This window comes from Camarhynchus parvulus, chromosome Z, assembly GCF_901933205.1.
Source record: "Camarhynchus parvulus chromosome Z, STF_HiC, whole genome shotgun sequence".
Lineage (NCBI taxonomy): Eukaryota > Metazoa > Chordata > Aves > Passeriformes > Thraupidae > Camarhynchus > Camarhynchus parvulus.
Window position 1 is genome coordinate 46,695,071 of NC_044601.1, and position 10,829 is coordinate 46,705,899.

At 48.0% G+C, this 10,829-nt stretch overlaps 1 non-coding gene across 1 annotated transcript; it reads right to left on the reverse strand.

The window, feature by feature from the left end:
• Nucleotides 1-529: 529 nt before the first annotated feature.
• LOC115915830 lies at nt 530-654 on the reverse strand. Its single transcript, XR_004061530.1, has one exon. It is a non-coding gene; the product is annotated as a small nucleolar RNA SNORA47 (small nucleolar RNA).
• Between the last annotated feature and the right edge of the window lie 10,175 nt (nt 655-10,829).

Genomic DNA, 10,829 nt, shown 5'->3' on the forward strand with positions numbered 1-10,829 from the left:
TTTGCCCTTTTTTCTTTTTAGTTCTGTAGTCTTCAAAGTAAATCAAACTATAAACCTTATGTGGTGTTAGTAGGAACCATAACTTTCCCACTCCCCACTTATTCAAGTGTAACAGCTCTAAGAAGAGTAAATCAACAAGTTTGCATTTCATGAAGTTTTTGAGGTAAGACAGCATTTGCCTTCTGTGAGAGGCATGGTCTCACACAGTCAAGACTGGCTGCTTTCAGTACTGCAGCTTCCTCTTTCAGCAGTTCCATATAAAGGGCTGAAGCTTAGTCTTGGTTCAGTGTTGGTGCGACAAATCCTATTTTCTCTTGATTCTGCCTAGGGAAGTGGAAAAAGCAGTACCATTAATACACAGATTGTTAATAAAACAACTGGAAGTAAGTTTGAGTAATCCTCATCAAGCAATTGTGCGCCTTTATTGAGTAGGAAGACTTGTGTTGTGCTAAATATGACTTTTCATCCTTCAGTGACCTTTTAAAAATGAGTGAGGTGAAAACCACCAGTGGTGTGCAAGCCTTATGTGCAAATGCAGTACTGCTTTCCCTCATGTCAGAAGGGGAACATGAGTTGCTATTGCACTATTATAATTTTGGAGGCTATAACCAGTAAGATACAGCATAAAGGTTAACTAACCTTCTCAGTCCTCCAACCATCCCGTTGCCTTTCCCAGCTTATGACACTTCAAGCTGCTTTTTTATACATCCAAAGTCAAGCTTTAGCAGTTTGCTTTATATATAAATACTGTTAGTGAATGCCTATAATCCTAAAATTCTTAAGGATAAAATTAATCAGTTTATATAAACAGTTTTCTGTAGTCCTCACAGTGAATTTTGTCAACTTAGCAAACATATTTCTGAAATATAAAATAAAGAGTAGTAGGTACATTCTTATCTTAAGAGCGGAACCATCCAGCTGGCACAGAAAAACATAGAGTGCAATCAGTGTTGTGTGCAAGGCCCTGAACTATCTGCACATGAACTGCTTTTACAAAACATAACATAGGATGAAACCAGAGTGCTTGTTCCAGCAAAGCTGCTGCAGCTGGTTGTGTGAAGTGAAAGACTGAGTCTTTCTGCCAGCAGATGAATCCACAACAGCAGGAAGAGAGGTCAAAACCAGCATCTTGGTCACCAAGAAGACTGGGACTGAAAAGTCCATTCCAGTGGATTTTTTTCTGTGTGATCTTTTTCCAAGTGCTCTGATTTCTTAACGTGGGAATTTTTTTCTCAGCGAGTTTCTGATTTCTAAACGAGTTTCATCTGTGTCCTAGTTTAGAGCAAATTTGGGAGAGAGTCCCCAAAGGGGCTCCGGTAGGAAAGCAAATTCAATCGGCCCCTCCCCCCAACTGGTCCGGGAGAAAATACCTCCTTGGAGAAAAGTGGAAAAAAGCTGTTTATTAAACAATAGAACCTAACAATATTAAACAATAAAACCCCTTACCGCTCTAAAAGAGATGACAAACTGAGAAACCCCCCATCCCCAGGTTGCAGCTCAGCTCACTCAGTCTCTGATCAGTCCTTCTGGTGCTGGAATGTGTCGCAGGCCAGGCCCGGTCCGGCCCGGCCCGGTGGCCACAGGTGCGAGCTGCCGGTGCTCCCCTGGGTGTTCAGTCCAGAGCAGGTTCCAAGAGGTCCAAAGAAAAGGGAAAAAACCACAGTCCAGGGAACTTCTTTGCCTCAGCCAGCTAAAAACTAACTAAAAGCAAAGGAGAGCTCTCTGTCCCGCTGTCTGTTCATCACAGACAACACAGTCCAGGGAGAGGAATGCGGGAGAGTGAGTCCAGTGTCTGAAAACAAACTGCACACTTCTTCTCTCCCCCTTCACTCTCTGCAGCAAGTCTTAAAGGTGCAAAACTTACTATGATTCAGCATAAACAAATGAGATTATTTGGGGATAAAAGGATCATATAGTCAACCCAGGACAATCTGCACCTTATTTTAATCCAGCACTGCCTGTCTGCTGATGAACATACCTGCGTACGGCTTTACACCAGCAGTGATCCTTGTTCAGCCCTTCAGCGCACCGGGGCACCATCCGCTCTCCTCCGTCTGTGCCCAAGCATCCTGGTGTCATTTTAGCGCTGCAGACAGGACACATGCTGCCACTCCTGCCGCTCCTGCCGCTCCTGCAGCTCTTCGTTAATAGGGCAGGGGAAGAAACGGCGCTGACGGCCTGGCTTCCTGCGGTGCGCGCGGGAGGCCGCGCACCGAGCCGCACCCAGCAGCGCCTCCCGCCGCAGGGCCGGCCCGCACCGCCCGCCAGCCTCCGCCCCGCCACCATCTTGTCTGCCCTCACGGCGCGGGTAAGAGCGGAGCGGGCCCGGCGAGGCCTCGGCCAGCGCCGCGCTGCCTGCGGCTTCCTCCGCCGGGCAGGGCACAGGCACGGCGCCGGCATGGCCCCAAGCTGCCCGCTGGTGTGCTGCTCTGCAGCTCAGGAGCAGCGAAGGGAATAGGGAATGTGTCACATTACCGGAGGACAGGTAGACAAACGAAAACGGCAGCTGTAGATAGTAGTTTAAAAGTACACTTACATTACTTTTTTAACATTTAGACTTGAAAATGATCCTAAGAACGAATGAGTGGCGTCTCAGAAGTGATCTTGAGAAAGATGCCAGGAAGAGCTAGCGTGGCCCATCAAGGGAGTCAGCAGAGCATCTCATTCGCACAGAGCTGACTCTTAAATTGAATCTGCCTTGCTCTGCCTGTCTGCTGTAAAAAGCCTTACAACCCCTGCTCCTCAGGCTACCCAGGCCCTCTGTTCATCTTCCTTCCCTGTTCTGTCCGAGGACAATGACGTTGCCTTGATAGTCTTCAGACAAGCCTGGTTCCTACTGCAGGTGGTGTGCTTTGGCCAAACCTCAACTGCTGGACTTCATGAGACTGGAAAATGCACAGGTTGTCGAGCTAGAATGTGTAGCGGTCTGAGTCTTGCGCAATAAGCTGCTCACCTCCAACATTTTTCTGCTTCAGTCCTTTATTTCTTCCTTTGTTCCTTCCTCTGGCTTATTTTTTTTTCTAGGTCATCAGATTTCTTCATTTAGCTGCTTTCTACACATGGAAAACAATGTGCTGAGCAAATAAAACTGTGATATTTGAATTACCACCATCAGATTGCTCACTGGACTTGTTTTTTCAGCATTTTATCCTTTTTACTCAGCCTGTACCACCATCAGGCAAGAATAGTCTAAAGTGCCCAGTGATATTGAGTAAGGCTTATTGTGAATCAAAATTATAGTTTCTGTTCTGTAAGTTCCTTGGCAAATCCCTAATCATTCAGTTTGATTCTTCAACTATGCACTAGAAATAAGACTATTTTTTCCCTTTTTAGAGGTATTAAAAAAGCAACCAGTTCTATGTGGCCCTGATTGAGCAGGGAGTTGGAAAAGAGAACCACCAGATGTTCTTTCCAACCTCAGCTGCTTTGCAACTCTGTGATTGCCATAGAAGGTACAGTGAAGAACTCATTGGCATTTGGATATAGCTGGGGTAGAGGCCATAGGCATATTAGGTAAGCAGAAGGAAGTATTGAACTCACAATAGTAAGAAAACCAGCAAAGAGCCTAAGGAGAGTGGGCAGTTGAAGTCCTGCCAGCAAGGAAAAATCTGCTGACCACTCTACCTTTCACCAGCTGTCTTTGAAGCTGTGATTCATAATAATACAGAGGTTAAGTTGCAAGAACAAATGAGCATGTGATGAGTGTGAATGGTATTAATGGTAAAGATTAATAGTAAAGATTAAACCAGAGTTTTGGAGATGGCTTTGCAGGCTGGCAAGTCCAGCATTCCACTACTGAGCATAGCAAACAAGCATAGATTAAAAAAAAAAAGGTGATACAATCAGTAAGTGACGCCGCAGTTGACCATTTCAGTTTTTTAAATGTTGTCACATGGTTTTAAATAGGCATTCTCTGTTGTAGAGTGTGCAAATTTATGGTGATCCCAAAGATTTGCTTAGAGGCAGGTCTGCATACAACTGTCTGTTAATGGATGGTTGCACAGTGTAATGTAGGTGCACTCATCCTCCATGAAGACAGTGGCAGGAAAAACCCCACTGAGGCATATCTGGGGTGTGTTTTCTGTTTGGAAGTCTTTCTGAGAGACTTTCTGACCTTTGTTGACGAAGAGGTTTGGGGTTTTTTGATTGTGATTGACACAAGAGAGCAGAGCTTCTGTCTGGGTGTGTTACTTGACCATGAGCAGTTGTTATCTACTACAAAGTCAATGTGATGTGAACATGGTTACCAGGGGGCCACTAGAAGTGGGCTTCTTCTCTTTGTTCAGGTTGGGCGCAACATAACTGGCTGGACAAGTTCCCTATCCAACAGTTCAGAGCTTTTTAAAGTACTTGATGAGAAGGAGGGTATAACTGGGGTGTTCTTGAAAAGAATACTTTTTTAATGCAGTAGTTCAATTTTTAATTTTATCATATAAATGCTTCATTTGAGACTTCTCCCTTTATATAATAAAGACTTGACTTGGAAATTGCTTACAGTACAAAAGTTCCCTAAAATACCTTTATCCATGTTTGTCTTTAGTGTATTTAAATAATATATCTTCTGAGGAATTTACAATATGTGGGGCTTCATTACAAATGGAGATAGTTTTTGTATGCTTTGACTGATTGGGAAATACATATGAAAGATGGCTGTGACTTTCAGTTTTATCTGTTTTCCCTCATGTCTGTACACATGGCACCCTGCAGACATCCTGCCGTTAGGGTGATGATTGAAGTCTGCACCTTGCTTGCTCAAATGCCCATTTACGTTGAATTTTGCCAGAGCCAGAGTTGAGTGAAAACCAAATGTGGTTTTAATGCTTGTAACCTTTCACACTTCGGAAGTATGAGCACGCTTGCTACATTCCTTCTTCCTCAGGTCTGCAAAATCCATGTCTGTTTATTTGGAGTTATTTGAGTGATGGTGAAGCATTACAAACATGTTTAAACAACTGTCTACAACATTGACATGATGCTCACCTCTTTCCTTACTGTCCTGTGACTTGCATTCAGTATTTTCTTTCCCCTAGACACTGCTGACACCTGGCTACAGTAATCTGCCAATTCCCAGTATCCACCATTAAAACTAACGAACTGTTGAAGCCTAGATAAATCACTTCAGTCATTACAAATAAAGATTAAAAAGGCTTAACTGAGTGTAAGGCTCATTTTTAAAATGCTGCAGTAGATGTGTTACCAGGAGACCTTTAAGTGGAGATCTCAGTATACTTCAAAGGCTTCCTGTAACACCTGGCAGGATTATTAATAGCTGCCACTGCTGATTTAGGTAAAGAGTATGTTTTCTTGGGGGATTTTAACTAATGAGTCACGTCATTTTGTTCGCCATAGTTTTTATTTGTTTTGCTTTGAAAGAAACAAGTTTCTATTCACTATACAGTGTGCCTGGCTTTGACAGCTCAAAAGAGAAACCTACAGATTCTGGAATGTAGAAATAGGAGCCTCAGCTGGGATTTCACCCTGACTTCAGTGAGTGCACACTGGCTGCCATCACCTAATGATCTGACTGCTGAAGCTCATAGACCAGTGTTACTAAGTAGATAACGGCTTGGATGCTGGTACAGACCTCTGCACACATATACACCTGCCCCAGTTCTTCGAGCTGCAGGAGAAATCAAAATGGTTGTGTCAGATTTTGCAGGAACAAGGTAGTGGTTGGATGCTAGCTTGATGCCAAGCACCCACCAAAACCACACTCACTTCCCTCTGCCTGTGGACAGGAGAGAGAAAATATAACAAAGCGATAATGGATTGAGATAAGAAGTCGCTCACCAAATACCGTTGTAGGCAAAACAGACTGAACTTCAGGATCTCACTTGAATTGATTACTAAAAAATCAGAGCAGGATAATGAGTGCTGGTGTTCGTCCCCGAATTTCCCGGCTAGCAAGGGGGACAGCACACAGCCAGCAGTCCTCGGGGGCAGCGGTCAGCGGCGGTGGGCAGTAGCTCAGGGCGAGAGACGAGCCCAGCTGGACCGCAGCCTAAGGTAGCGACCTCCCACGGCAGAGGTGGGAGGCTTCGCACCTTCACCCTCGGAGGGAGGGAAATAAGGCCACCAGCCACAACGGCAGACGAGCGAGAGAGAAGCAGCAGACACCCTCTGCGGGAACAGGTCGGGTTTATTCAGGAGGGTAACAGGAAGCAACCGTCAGGGAGGGGTACAGAGGATGTCTGCCAAGGAGAGCAGGGCGCAGCCTGCTTAAGTACCCAAGGGGTGGTACTGGAGGGTACAGTGTGGATTGGTCAAGCATATAGATGGGCAGAGCATGAGACCACTGGATTCTCTCTGGGGGAGGGGCCTGGGCGGAACTAGGTTCAGGGAACCAGTCACGGCCCTGCCAGAGAAGAACCCTCTGGAAACAGGGCCGGACTGGAGGGAAGACGGACAGGGTGAAAGGGGACGGCCAACAAGGCAAAGGGTACAACGATTGGCTTTAACAGAGGGAGAGAGGGAGACTGGCAGCTGGGGCTTGATCGCCCAGGGGAGGAACCAACTGGGGACAGAACCATCAAAAATAACTGGGAGGGGGGGTAGAACATACCAAATAGGGTACAAAGAACTGAACCCGTACAATATAACTTAACATAAAAATGTGCGCACCGCAACATCTCCCCCTTTTTTACACAAAAAGAAGGGGAGGGAGGTGCGGTAAAACTCAAAAACTTAAAACTTTATAACCTTAGAAACTTCAAAGTCCCAAAGCAGTCTTTCATAGTCTATAAAGTTCATCTTTAGAAGGCAGCCGGCATCTCAATGGCAGGAGGTGGCGGAGGAGGAGGCAGTCCCAGGAACGGTGGGTCCATTGGGAACAGCAAGTCTGCATTTGGAGGAGGCAGGGCTTGCATCTCCATGTATTCGGCCGGGTCTGCATCTGAGTCTGATCTCTGGCTGCTTACAGCTGCTCGATTCACAGATATAGCTGCTGAGGTAGACTTGGTTATTATAGTTTTGATAATCACCCAGAAAATAAGGAAACCAAAAATTATTAGGGCGATTATAAAGATGTCTTTTAAGATGGAGCTCAACCACCCCGAGGCACCCCATCCCTTGAATATGTCTCCCAGCCAGTCAGATGTTTCTTGTTTTATGTCATGGACCATATCTTTCATTTTACGTATGGTGATCCTTGCGTCCTCGGCCCTTGATGTCAAATTAAAACAACAGAGCCCCTCAAACTCCTCACAAGTGTGATGGTGAAGGAGGAGGAGATAATCGATGGCAGCCCGATTTTGTAGGGTTGCGCGCCTTGTTGTCTCCTCGTCTGAAAGGAGGTCCGCTAAGGTCGCTGAAGTAAAATTCGCCTGTTTCACTACCCAGCACTCGAGTGCGCCCAATTCCCCGAGTGCTTTTGCTATTCCGGCCCAAGGGAGCAGGATAGTAGCAGCCATGCTCCGAGAATAGCTCCAATGTGTGATGTTCGAATCGCAATCGGGACCCAGGTCGGCAAAGTCCCTTTTTTGGCGGGCCAATCCGGTAGACTCATTCTTTTTGATCCAATCAACGACCTGATTTTTTGTGGGCGAGAACAGGGACAGACGACCAAAGGTACAGGGCCCTCCGACAAACTGAGGGGGGATGCCAACCCATGCTCGGTCTCCACAAATAAAGAAAATTCCACGGGGTAACTGAAAAGCCGGACCAGAAAGGGAAGTGGGAGAACTAATCAAGATCGTGGCAGTGCACCACTGCTTGGCCATAAATTGCGGCTTGTGCTGGCGAAAAATGATAAACGAGCCATTAGCAGGGTTCAGCTGCCACGGGGGAGAAAACTGAAAACATAAAGAGGCATTGGCGGAGCCGAGCAACTCGAGTTCTTGGGGGTCGGTGCTAAGGGGGGGAAGGCTACCGACTCCAGCTGACCATGCGCCCCTGGGGTAGTGCCCATAAGTAGGGTTACCATGTGGTGGCAAAAGTGGTATGAAGGCAGACCCCAGGGGTTCAGGCAGCTTCTCGGGCAGCAATGGGATCCCCACAAGGCACGCGGTGAGGGGACTGTCGGCCGAGTTACTGTCGAGGCAGATGTGGTCTTGCCCCATAGATGACGCAAGGATCGACCATACATTGGCTCCAGGCTGGGAGACGACCCATGCAGCGCCGGGTGGAGTGATACTTCCAAGAGCCGTCATTACGGTCCATATCCAAGTGGCGGGTAAAGGGGTGGTTCTCTTTCCCAGGGTGGTGAGAGCTGCCGAAACAAAATCAAAACTTGATAAAACAATGGTTCTGTCTCTTGAGGTTACTGCAGGTCTAAATCAAGGGAAAAGGGGCCGGCTCTCCTCCGCCGCCGCCAGCTTGCTACTGCCACTTGGGCCGGAGTGCTCGGTGTTTTTGAGCAGCGTGGAAGGTAGGGCCGCACAAATTTAGATGGAACCCACCGGAGACCTGAGGGGGTGGACACGCAAGCGTATCCCCTCCCCCAGGTCACCAGGTCGTACGGCCCTTCCACCTTCCACGTCTCCGGGTCCCTGACCAGTACCGGAGGCTTCTTTTTGAGCTTAAGATCCTCATGGAAACCAAAATGTCTTATGATAGGGGGATCGAAATTATCAAAGGAGCAGTTAAGGAAATTTAAAGTAAAAAGTGCCCGCGCAAGTCTGGACTGTGGGGACTCCACCTTCATCGCTTGGTTTTGGTGGTCTAAAATCTTCTTCAAGCTCTGGTGGGTCCGCTCCACGATCGCTTGGCCAGTGGGGGAGTGGGGGATGCCGGTGGTATGTTCCACTCCCCATTGTTGCAGGAACTCCCGGAGCTCCTTGGAGCGGTACGCCGGCCCATTGTCTGATTTGATTGCCTTGGGGATGCCCAGCACCGAGAAAGCCTGGATGAGATGTTTACGGACATCCGAGGCTTTCTCGCCTGTGTGGGCCGAGGCGTAGACGGCACTGGAAAAGGTGTCGACGGACACATGCACGTATTTAAGACGACCGAATTGCGCGACATGTGTCACGTCGACCTGCCACAGCTCGCAGCTAGATAAGCCGCGAGGGTTGACTCCAGTGGGCAGCGAGGGGAGCTGGTCCCGTTGGCATTGGGGACATGTCGCCACAATCGCCCTGGCTTGCTCGCGGGAGATGTTAAACTGACGGACAAGGCCTGGGGCATTCTGGTGGTGGAGCTGGTGGCTGATTTTGGCCTGGCGGAACACGTCTGGGAGCGGCGCCATCTGCACTGGGGCCGCAAGGGCATCAGCCCTGCGGTTACCCTCGGCTATAAAGCCGGGCAGATCCGTGTGGGACCTTACATGCATTACATAATAGGGTTGCTCTCGGTGGGAGATCAGCTGAACAAGTCTCGAGAGCAACTGAAAAAGGGCCAAATTCCGAACTTCCTGTAGGACTGCGTTCTCTGCTCTTGATGTCACTCCTGCCACATAAGCCGAATCGGTAATCAGATTAAACGGGGTCTCCTTAAATCTTTCGAATGCCCTAACGACTGCATCCAACTCAGCAATTTGAGGTGATCCTTCAACCTCTTGAATGTCTGACTCCCACTGCTGGGTTTGAGGATCCTTCCAAGTCACTACGGACTTGTGGGATCCTCCGGATGCGTCAGTAAAAATGGTTAGGGCTTTAAGGGGGACACGACTTTGGACAGATTTTAATGATAATTTAAACTGGACGCTTTTGTTGAAAATCGGATGGGCCGGACAGCCCACCTCAATGCGCCCTGTGTAACTATCAAGAGCGAACTGAAGGCTCTCGTTAGTCCTCAGGAGTTCGTTAAACATCCTAATTTGGAATTTCCCATCTTTCAACTCAATGGGAATATGAATGCATGCAAAGTCCACACCAGCCAGCTCCCTGATCCGAGATCTCGCCTTCCGGATCAGTTCCGCTATCAGCTCCTGTGGCGTAGTGATTCTTTTGGATCGATGATGGCTGAGGAACACCCACTCTATTATTAAGAGGGGGTCACTCAAGCCGCGATCCTTCCTCCCTTTGCCTCCTGATGGTTTGGGGGCCTCAGGGCGCTTGTCCCACTGGAAGATCATACCGTGTAGATGTGGCAGCTTGCCTAAGATAATAAAGCAGAAAGGCAATTCAGGGCGGCAACGGTGGGCTTGCCTAGTGGATAACATTCCCTGAATCTTTTCCAGTGCCTTCTCAGCCTCGGGGGTGAGTATCTTAGGAGAACTAAGCTCCTCTCCCCCTTCCAATAATTTGAAAAGGGGGGCCAGGTCCTCGGTGGTGATCCCCAGCCAAGACCTCACCCAGTTCAAAGATCCACACAGTTGGTGGACATCCGCCAAGGTCTTAATATGACATTTTATAGCCAATTTCTGCGGCACAATGGTCCGCTTATGAATTTCGAGGCCGAGGTACTTCCAAGGCGGCATCCGTTGAATCTTGTCGCCCTGGAGTTCGAACCCTGCAGCAATTAACGCATCGGTTACACGGCCAAGGACGTGGCTCAGGAGGTCGTCATTGGGGGCACAAACCAGCACATCGTCCATATAATGGTAGATATAGACGTTATCAAATTGGTCCCGAACTGGAGACAGCAAGGAAGAGACGTACCACTGGCAGATGGCTGGGCTGTTCTTCATTCCTTGTGGAAGTACTGTCCAGTGGTATCTCTTCCTTGGGGCTTCACGGTTTAAGGTGGGCACCGTGAAGGCAAAGCGCGGGGCATCGTCGGGGTGTAGAGGAATTTGGAAGAAGCAATCTTTTATGTCAATTACAGCCAAATTCCAATTTTGGGGTAGCATCGCGGGGGACGGCATCCCTGGTTGAAGAGATCCCATATCTTCTATAATTTCGTTGATTTTTCTGAGGTCGTGAAGGAGCCTCCACTTGTCTTTATTAGGT